The 11,046-nt window shown below is 39.5% G+C and overlaps 1 long non-coding RNA gene across 1 annotated transcript; it reads right to left on the bottom strand.

Moving 5' to 3' along the window:
• Positions 1 to 2,480: 2,480 nt before the first annotated feature.
• On the bottom strand, positions 2,481 to 5,209 carry LOC124260219. Its single transcript, XR_006894027.1, has 3 exons — positions 4,717 to 5,209; positions 4,339 to 4,446; positions 2,481 to 3,478 (listed from the first exon to the last, which is right to left on the bottom strand). It is a non-coding gene; the product is annotated as an uncharacterized LOC124260219 (long non-coding RNA).
• Between the last annotated feature and the right edge of the window lie 5,837 nt (positions 5,210 to 11,046).

Genomic DNA, 11,046 nt, shown 5'->3' with positions numbered 1-11,046 from the left:
ACTCACTCACTCATAACGAATTCTGGCTGAGAGAGAGGATAAACAGAATTAGCTTCCAAATCCGAGACGTCCGGTACAAGCGGTAAATTGGCGGCTTATCAGTGTCAAAATGATCCATGGCTCCCATGGAAATCCCGCTTGGCACGTGGCTACTGGACTGCTGGTCCTGGATACCGCTAAACCCCGTGGCAGCCGTGGCTCTTTGATTAAATCCAAGGTGGGAGACGCAAGCCAAGGGCATGGAGTCAGTCCCGCTAGGATATAACTGAGGCACATTCCCCTTGTTGGATAAGGTAGCAGAATTTGAGTGACTGGGATCAAGCGTGACCGCCTTACTCCCAGGGACAAGGGTCAAGGCTTGTTTTGCCTGGACCACAATTAAAGCCCGCCTGGGGTCAGCCAGGTTGACCCCGTCCCCGTCACATGAATCCCCTGGCTTCTCCTCCTGTGGGGAACGCCTTCTGATCCTGTCGTAAGGTGATACCCGGCTTTCTCAGGTAGAGCACCCCCAAGTTTCACAGAAACTGACTCTTGCCTCCGTCTCTTGCCATCGTCAACCCAGTCCGTAATGCTGATAAAGCATATTATACATCTTACAGCCTTTTCCGTCCGTTTTAATTATAGTTTGTTTTCATTTTTTATGAATCCACTTTAGTTTGGGCTCTGGTTCTGTGATATTACTGATATTAACAGTTGCATAGCTTTATGGATCATTTTTTCTTCAGTTCCACAATATCGTGTATATCGCATTTCTACAAAGGGCCCAGGCCATGTCTCGGTATCAAATATAATCCATGGTACATAATATTACTAACAATTACATATGTAACGGGAACGGCTTTCTGATCCTGTCATAAGGTGATACCCGGCTTTCCCTGGTAGAGCACCCCCGAGTTTCAAAGAAACTGACTCTTGCCACCGGGCGTCTTGCAGTACATAATGCCATCATGAAACAGTTTTTGTAATGAATTTATCTTGGCCTCATTCCTCATCTCCATATCGTACATAGGCTGACTAACTGAGGCCTTCAACTCTGATTTAAACGATGCAAATACATCCGAGATTGCAGAAATGTCCAAATGAGATGCATCCGACTTAGATCTAAATCTAGATTGGATTTTGATTCAGATCTCTGTGAAGATGGCATGGACCCCGAAGCACATTTTTTACTTTTGCTAGCCTCCGACGACGGGGAGCTCTTACGTTTCCTAGTCTGAGATCTTGCAGATTCCATATTTAACCACTCAACTTCTGATAGTTCTGAACACATAAGGCAGCGATCTTGCAAAGTACAAGGATTACCAGTAAAACAAGAAATGCAGAGAGAATGGGGGTCTAAATCCGGCATAAACTTTTGACATTGCACGCACTTACTCTTAGCCATAGCTAAAGTTAGACAAAGGGAAAAAGTCGGGAAAATATATAGCAAGTATAGACGTAATAATAATGTCAAATTCGATGTCCAAAGGACTAATGTCGACAACACTAACCTTTATAGGGATGAATCAGTGTTGAGATCAAGCTGATGGAAATCAAATTTTCACTCCACTCTATGCATGTGTACAGTGTATACCATACAGAAAACTTGTGAGGATTTTCAAACTTCTTAACAGTGAAGTCTAGGTCAGGGGGAGGTAACTCTGCCAGTTGGAAGGGCATACCACTAGGGATAGCTATGACTTAGTGTTAAAAATTTCACTTCATTCTGTATGTGTTTGTGGAAGCTACAGAATTAGGTAACCATAATCCAGAGGGAATGTTTACGCCTTATTTGCTATAATACAATCAGCTAGAAGGGATTTCCTGGTGAGATATTGATGAATCCTGTGAGGAATGATGTGAATTAGAGATCCCCTTTCTCTTCTGATAGATTTAGTTCAATTCGGTTATTCTGACGTCATTCCCCATATTTTCCCCATTCCCGTCATTTTCGGTTGATGACGTCACTTTCGGTTCATTGTTGGAAATATGACTGAATTGAACAAACAGAGACGTTATTGAAACACTGTTCAAAGTGGTATAAAAGCACACTCATAGCAAGTATTGATTCAGTTGTACTTAATTAGGTAATTTCACATTTAAGCAAATATGCCATTTCAAATGAAATTGCAACACCACCAAGTGGCCAGAGGCTGTATGGGCACAACGTCCTAGTATGCCAGCCCTCTGGACAAGCTCTGGACGCACCTAGAAAGGTCAACGTCCTACTTCAGCCACTGCCACACTCAGCGTAAGAATGATTTATTCAAACCAAGAATGTCTGTTTGCTAAGTTACAATACTGGTTTGCCTCATTAATTTAACAGTGGTGGGCATACTATTTTCCTTTTTGTCTATTTGTAAAGTGCTGATATACCAGTGTGTAAATTGGGAGTGTTCTCATACACTTACATGTACATACATAACAAGACTATAACAGACACCTTAACAAATGTTCCTTTTAGTTACAGTAATTTTAGAAAACAGAGTGAGAACCATATGAACTATTCCACATTCTGTTTATTGGTGCCACTTTAAGAATCACAAACATAGCATGCATATAAGAGTATGTAGAATATATAATAAAAAAAATAAAATAATTTCAAAACTGTAGTGAAGATGAATTTATCTATTGGATTTCAACACATCTGTTTATTCAATGCTTATGGATTTCAATTTATTCTGTAAATGTTTTTAATTCTGTTTTAAGCAGAAATTGACTCCACTCCATAAGACAAGAAACGAAAGACATACTCAAGGAAATATTACTTTGTAGGATATTCTCTGACGTTCAGTTAAACAGACATGATTAAATGCGTAAGGTGAATAATAGCTAAGAGATGAAATGTCTGTAAATAGGCAGAGTGCTAATATATGGTGTCAGTTATTCCAAAACCTCAACAAAGTCATCCACTTACAAACAGTTGGTGTCAGTATTACCATCAAATATTTTCAGCATACATACCAAGGACAAACAGAAAAAAAAGTATGAAACAGTTAAAAACAAACTTTACAAATAGGTCTAAATCGCAAGAATGAGTATTCTATGAAAGAAGAGTGTTGCAGTACCATTTAAATTTACTTTAACAGTTTGCAACCCAGAGCCCTCATCTTTATTTTCTTCGAATGCAATGAATGGTTTCACAAAATAATGACAATAATGACCTTTTTTTGATAAATAACATCTTCATTAGTGTGACAATTTCACACGATTCTTGCACTGATGTCAAGCATTTTTACTGAATTTGAAATTGTAATTTGTATGCTTTTGCAAACATGAAGCTCTTTATAGTAAAACACTTGTTTGTTGCAGCTGACATCTCTCTGTATATTTAAAACCAGAGAGACGTTAGGTCGTTAGGGCTAAATTTCAAAAGTGTGAAATTGATCTTTGTGCAGTATATCTTGGGTTCCAAGTTCAAACAAATTTGACACTGTCAATCATGTCCTAGGTCACTTTTGGTATGGTACTGTCATGTTCCGATATGGATGTTCACTTTCTGAAATACAAGAACGTTTAATAAATGTGAATCGTAAATAATTATGCTTATATACATATACTGAGCTGCAAAAGAAACATCATTTTTCAAAACCAAATGCAAAAGTTGTGTTACAAGGTGGTGTTTTTCTTATGATTATACCATTTGAATAACATCTTTTTCAATCCAGATTGACAGTTATTAGAACTTATTACTATCATCAGTGTGTCTCTGCATATCGACCAAATAGTTTCTGAACATATCCATCTTTGTCTAGATGCTGATAGCAACAGCCAACAATCATAAAAAGACATGTTGTATTTAATTTGCACATTTTTAATTTTTGGGATTAAAGTAACAAGTGCCTTAAATGTTTTTCAGGAGAAAAGGTATTTCTGTATTACACTATCTAAAAGATACAACACGAGGTTAGGTTAAATGCAACTGGTAATGACTTGTCAGAACAACTGATTGATACTGCTCTCATTTTCGTCATTAATAAAAGCAGTTTGTATGCACCTTCAATGTCCAGTTTGGTGAAACATCATTCAGAACAGTCCCTACCAAATTCTTAGAGAGCTTTTACGAAAATGGTTCTAAAATATAACAATTCTTGTACACTTGACACTTATTAAAACATTGGCAGATTATTGTAATAAAACAACACAACATTCATTGATATATAAATATACCAAATTATTCTTTATTTTCATTATGTGCAACTGCTACAAATTACGTTTTCATTCTTTTATGCTCTCACTTGGCCCTCATATTTTCATACTAGTAATAATCATTCTCCTCTGAGGTCGATAATCTGACTAATTTTTTTCATCATTCACCACCATACAAGGCACTGTTGACGAGAAAGCACTTGTACGCACCAGTGGTAAATGCTCTGCCACATGTTTCCAGTTGAATTCTTTCATATTCGTTGTTCTCAGATATTTGCTGATTGAGAGATGAGTAGGTCCTTGGTTCAGTGGCCTCATCTGATACAAAAATAATATTTCTGTTAGCAAATGTTGCTGAGCAAATACAGAAACATTGGCCACTTGTATTAGCTTAGACGACTGTTTTCATTTGCAAAGGTAAGCATTTACAGGTGTTTGACATATACTGGTGAACCAGCATCTTAAGGTGAGACACATGAATAAAACTTAACAATTCCAATTTACAAATGGCAAATGTAATGAAGCATATTGTTGAAACGACAAAGGATGGCACATGGTGACTGAGTTTTTTTTCTTCAAACAACTTACATGGAATTGACTGTGTGTGCCTGCAACAGACATTAAAAGAACATAGGTAAAGTACATCTGAAAGGACACCCTACGTTAGAGAACATGTATGTTAAGTTGGATTCCATTTCCTAAGTGTGAAATTTTCATTGTGACGTTATTTTCAGTTGCTATTTCACACTACATACAATGATGATAATTCTTAGAATACTACCTCTAACCCATAATTGCCTTTTGCATGAAACTGGTTCAGCTTGAATAAATTTAAAGTCCAGTGAGTGAGTATTACTTAACACCGCATCAACAATTTTGCAGCTATTTGAATCAAGTTAAAGTCGAAGGAGTTGGTTTGTCTTTATTCCTTGTAGTCCAACAAACACTATCTGCATGTGTTATATCCTCAAGAGATAGCCTCGGAAAACCTCATAAGCTTTACAAGGGTAGCTTGAGGAATGTACTCTGGGATGTTATATAATGGCAGGCTTTCCTGATACAAACAAATAATTAACACCTTGAATGTTGTCTGTGTGACGCAGCTCTCTCATTAGAGTCTGTTTTATGACTAAATGTTTATTTATTTATAAATAAATGTTTCGGAACCATCACACCAAAGCCTTCAAACCATTTCACAACAGGTAAATCCTTGTTGTTGAAACTCATTGTGAGTCTCTCTTGAAGGAATTTTTGACCTAGCCAATCCAGGTATTTGAGGCAGAATAAACCAGTGTTGATATACTAAATAATCTTCGGCTGAAAGGAATATTGTGGAAGCTTCCTCTTCTCCCGTACATTAAATATATGTCATTGTATCTTCACAAGCAAAATCTTCTTGAAGGGATAGTGGAACCATGGAATTGAGAAAGAAAACCTCTAATGCAGAAAATTTGTCGGCAAATGTATAGTGCAGAGTTGAGGTCAGAGTATATCTTAGGTCTTAGAGTAAAAAAATAATCAAAGACTGGAATCCTATGGATCTTCCTAAATATAGTCTGCATAGAGTTCAACAGGGGGGACCTTCATACTGAAAAAAAAGATAGCCAAACCTTTAATAAATTTCATTTTCAGACAAAAATCTAACACATCCCATCAGGTGAGCCACAGAAATAACTATGAACATTTTCCCCGAGTTTTCCTTGGGAGGTATGACATCTACGGATAGCATTTGGTAGACCGCAAGGAAGAAAGACATCACAAACTCTTGAAAATTGTTTTTATTGAAGCTAAACCTGTGGATTCAGAAACAGGTTTCAGGAAAAAGGTAGTCATGCTTCAGAGGGATATATTCGTAGGAATAGTGTAAGCTTTTCATGCTGAGGCTTAAAATTGTGATAAACATTTCATATATTTAATAGAGGCCCATGTGTTAACTTATTTACCACCTAAATAAAACAAGAGCAAATGAAGTATTTTATGAAAGTAAATAATCAAAATACAAGCGAACAACACTTCAATGTGAACTCGTCTCACGCCATTTCACAGGGGTCTTTGCAAATGTAATTGAACAAACGTAAAGAATTGATTACCTGGCTGTTCTACCAGCAAGTGATCCCCTCGTAAGAAATAACGAAAAGTGAAAACAAGATGATGATGGTTCGTTAAACAACTTTTTCATTCGGGTGTCCAAAATTATGAGACAAGTCATCGGAGTTGGGCTGTCAATTTCATGTGACTGTGCAAAATTTGGTTTTGTAGCAACTATTAGATTTTGTGTTAGTGAGCAATTCATCGGTCTCAAATGAAATCAAACAGCTGCAGTTCTCTTACAGAAACAGTTCTGAGCTAAGTGCTTGTTTCAGTTTGGAAAATGACACATACATTCACCATCAGTTGTTGCTGTCCTGGTAACTTTTTCACTGGTGCCAGAAATATTTCTTGCATAAACTCGAAACTGATAATTTGTCTTTGATTTCAATCCCGTAACGTTGCTTAACACAGCCCTGTGTATTCCTGGATCTGGTATCCCTGTCCTCCATATAGCCCAGTTGCTGTCACCTTCAGCAGCTCTGGAATGTTTGTAGAGAACCTCCATTGTAGTTGGAATTCCATTGAAGAATCACGTTTGTGTACCCAATTTCATTGAATCTGAACTCGTCTGGGGCAAGCGGGGCTGCTGTAAATTAAGTATTTGGTGAAAGGTAGTGAAAGAATTTGCCATTGTGACACTTTGAACAGTCTATGACGGCATATCATTTTGTCACATGCTATGATTAGCACCTTGGTGGTTAAAACTCACCAATACTTTGAAAGCATTGCATATGCTAAATTATGATAGCTGACACATATGGGTCAGTCGACCATAACTAGATATCAACATACTTGCATAGTGTTTACTAAATGACTTTCATTGACATGTAAAAGAAGAGATCTGGTATAATGTTAAAAACATGTCCGAGCCAAATCTTTATACCATGGTTGCAAATATTTACAGTCATTCACATGTATCATGTGTAGACAAAAGAATTGATCATAGCTTCCAAATCGGCAACAGTGAGTAGATTATGGTGCTCTCTCCAACTGAATTTTTTCACCCTTACAGATTACTTCCCGTAGTCACTGGCATGTGTAACAGTGATCTTGAGTGTTGTTCGTAGGTCTGTGCTGGACACAGTGTGTACAGTTGATGCCCTGATAGGCTCCAGCTGGCCCTCATTGGATCTCCACCAGGTGAAGTTCGGCAGAGGATTTGCGATCACATGAGAAACCATGTATGAAGTTTCATTGATTTCACATGTTACTGTTGGAACGAAACTTGGGTAACCTGAAAATATTAATAAATTACCATTCAAAGAACACTAAATATAGGGATTTCACCGTAGCTGACAGGGTTAGTCAAAGACCAACATCAAAACGAACAATGTCCAACATCTGAGTATAACTACAGAATGGTGAGCCTTTTGGTCGTTGCTCGTCTGCTCGGTAATGTTCACCACACAGAAAAACGACCAGCAGCTTGTGCGCAATGCACCGTGAGGGGAAGCTCGGTGTAAAGAGATATTGAGTTGTTGTGAGCTTACTATAACCCTGGTCCAGTGGCTCAAGTAGCCCTTGACGGTATGAAAGTTGACATATTATCTGTCCTCACTGAGATGAGGAATGTTATTCAAGGCGATGTCATACAACTAAAACCGGCATTTCCTGTCCGCCATGTTGGGTAAACGTGTCTAAGTGAGAGAGAGAGAAGTAATGTGAAAAACCCAGCCAAGCCCACTCACAGCATGGAGTACTGAGGTAATTTTACAAGCAGAAAAACAAAACCCTTGCGAACAGGTCATAAACCTCGAATATTGCACAGAAACTTAGCTGTGTCGTCACACTGAACACACGACCCACCACACCCGAAAACGGTGAACACCATGCCATCGTATAAGCAAAGAGAAGGCCCGGCAAGCGCTACATGCACAGCAGCTACAAACCTAGATGACATTAAAGAACTTATTCTTGCATCCGAGAAAACATTATCCGCTAAAATGGACTCTATAGACACTAAACTACAAGCGGCCAATGACAAAATCGAAATCGACGTTGCAAATATTAAACACAGAGTTGTTGAGAATGAGACTCTCATCGGGACAAACGTCGAGGATATCAGCACCATCAACAACTCTGAGAGCAGAAATAAATATCCTCCTTTTTAATGGGATACCCGAATCAGACACAAAACCAGAGGACACGGAGGTCTGGAGTTGGTTGCAGGAGGTGCGGGACACAAGGATATGAAGGAAAAGTAAACAACCCACCGTCAACAACAACAACCCGAAATGTGTTATTTACAAAATAGACTGTGATTGTGGACAATGCTACATAGGTGAAACATCCCGACGCATCAACACCCGAGTCAAAGAACATCGCACCTCTGTTGCTAATTCCGACACCAAATCAGCTATCTCTGACCACATCAAAGCTAACCCCAATCATCAAATAGAGTGGTCCGACATCACCATTCTCGCCAACAACCAAACGGACTTCACTAAACGCAAGCTCACAGAAGCCATTCACATCAAACGCCACAAGCCTACCATCAACCGTGACCAAGGATACTTCATTCCATCTGCTTATGATCCACTCCTCCACCAAGCCCAGTCTATTGTATAAACATCGCATCCATTGTATAAACATCTCTGGCTTCCATTCACTATCCTTTATGTACTCACTGGCTTCATCAGCTTGCTGCTTAGCCAATCATGGCAATTATGTTGTTTCCTTTGTCTATTATGTTGTTTCATTGTTATATACAGTATATATATGCAGCTCCTACACTTTATGTATCACTCTTGCTTGACAACGGTACAAGAATCTGTATCGAAACGTCGCACTCACGAAAATAAAGAAGTTGTTATCCATAAAACTTGTTATATATTGTACGTCTCAACTTCTAAAATGCCACTCAAACAAGTTACAAACAAATAGCAGTTTAAGACTTTGCAAGTGTTATAAACACGGACAATTCTTGTAACTACAAAATTGTTTTTGCTTAACGTTTTTAGTCACTACTAGGCATTGAGTTGGTACGCAATAAAGCTCAAATGAGACCGGCCAGAAAGCCGTGACACAATGTAAACAAATCTTCATTTCGGTTAGGGTCAACCGAAATATCAAAACTTGAAACATGAAAGAACAATGTGGCGGATATTGTCCCCTTCGATCTTAGATATTCTTCAATTTGTCACACATTTTAGGATTTTTTAAGTTTCATAAGCACAATCTGAAGGCCTACAGTATCTTGTTAACAGAGCAAAATATTCGATGAGTAATATTTTGTATTCAAACGGAAATATTGTCAGTGTCAGCTGTTGCCTATCATGCCTATCAAGTATCAAAATTAGTCCATATGAGTGCCTATAAAACCATGCTTTAAATATTTTCTATAAAGAGTTGCATGGGACTTTGAACTGAATTACCTTCCTCCAGGTTGATCGAATACGAAAACTATGTGAGAAGAATAGTGACTTTATGGAGTATTGGACGGAGTGAAATAAAGTGTATATCTTAATTATGAGAACATTATTTGAAGTTTTGTTTCCACATAAATTGGCACCCTTTGAAGAGCAACCTCCTCGTGGTGGGTGCTGGGTAACGCCAATAGCTCTTCGCCCCCGTGTGGACCCGGGGTCGAATAGGTCCACAGCACCCCATTGCTGGTCGTAAGAGGCGACCAAATTGGGCAACCCGTTTGCCGTGGGTTGCATCCCTGTGTCGGCAGAGGAAGGGAGTCTGGTGGTTGAGGATGACGGAACCGGCAATAGTGTTCAATAATCCAACACACCACTTCGACCCTAACTTTGCCTAGACGGGTGGTAGAATAGGCCCGATTCTACCAATCGGCTGGTCACGCCTTGCCCTGTGCATGGAATATCTATACAAAACGTAGTAATACATAACACTTTTGACCATGTTCAAAATGCTAACAAATATTCTACGGAACAAATTAGCCTCGCAGACCCATGCACACAAGGCGGTGGCTCATGGGCCAATCTGGTGATGCTGACCTCCGATCTCTGTACGTCTCCAATTGATTGTCATGGACAGAACCATCCTGACCTTTAATCTGGTAGGCAGCTACAGCATTTCATGTCAAATTCGCTGGAGTATAACATCCCCTTATACCTGGTCTTTGCAGCTTGGAGATCCGCTGCAATATAAGACCGTCCTTGTTGACACTCCACGGTGGGTGGGGAGAGGGGATGCCGAACCACACTAACCACAACATGGCTTCCCAGTACCCCGGTTCAAAACGACGACACATGGATACCGACAATTCCTCGTCTGACGAGAGTACGCCCCCCCGACCTGACTACTGGCCACGCTTCCTGATTATTGAGGCTTGTGACAAGCAACCTTTGCAACTGAACCCTTTTGCAATCTCCTAAGGTATCGCTGGTATCTGCGGAGAGGATGCCAATGTCACAAAGCTCCGATCGGGCTCTCTCCTGATATATGTACCCGGAAACACCAATCTTTAAATCTTCTCAAAATACAAGAATTTGTAAAAATCAAGGTCGCTGTCTCAGCACACAAAACCCTTAATTCGTGTAGAGGCATTGTATGGGACAGAGCTCGATGAACTATCTCAGCAATCCGTCACAGCCGTCAAACGATTTACCTTAAAAAAGGATGGTGTTGTTCAACCAACGAACACCTATCTCTTCACGTTCGCGCCAGCAAACATTCCTGATTCGATTAGAGCTGGTTATTGTAGCATTGGTGTGGAGGTGTATGTCCCCAATCCACTCCGGTGCTACAACTGCCAAAAGTTTGGACATGGATCCAAGTCCTGTCGTTCCTCTGCTGTCTGTTACCGCTGTGGTGACAAGCATGAGGGCAACGACTGTACTAAGGAAGTGAAGTGCACAA

Source organism: Haliotis rubra, unplaced genomic scaffold, assembly GCF_003918875.1.
Source record: "Haliotis rubra isolate DU_JTF1 unplaced genomic scaffold, ASM391887v1 Scf755, whole genome shotgun sequence".
Classification (NCBI taxonomy): Eukaryota; Metazoa; Mollusca; class Gastropoda; order Lepetellida; family Haliotidae; genus Haliotis; species Haliotis rubra.
The sequence above is the reverse complement of the archived record's forward strand: the minus strand, read 5'-3'. Positions and strand labels throughout refer to the sequence as shown.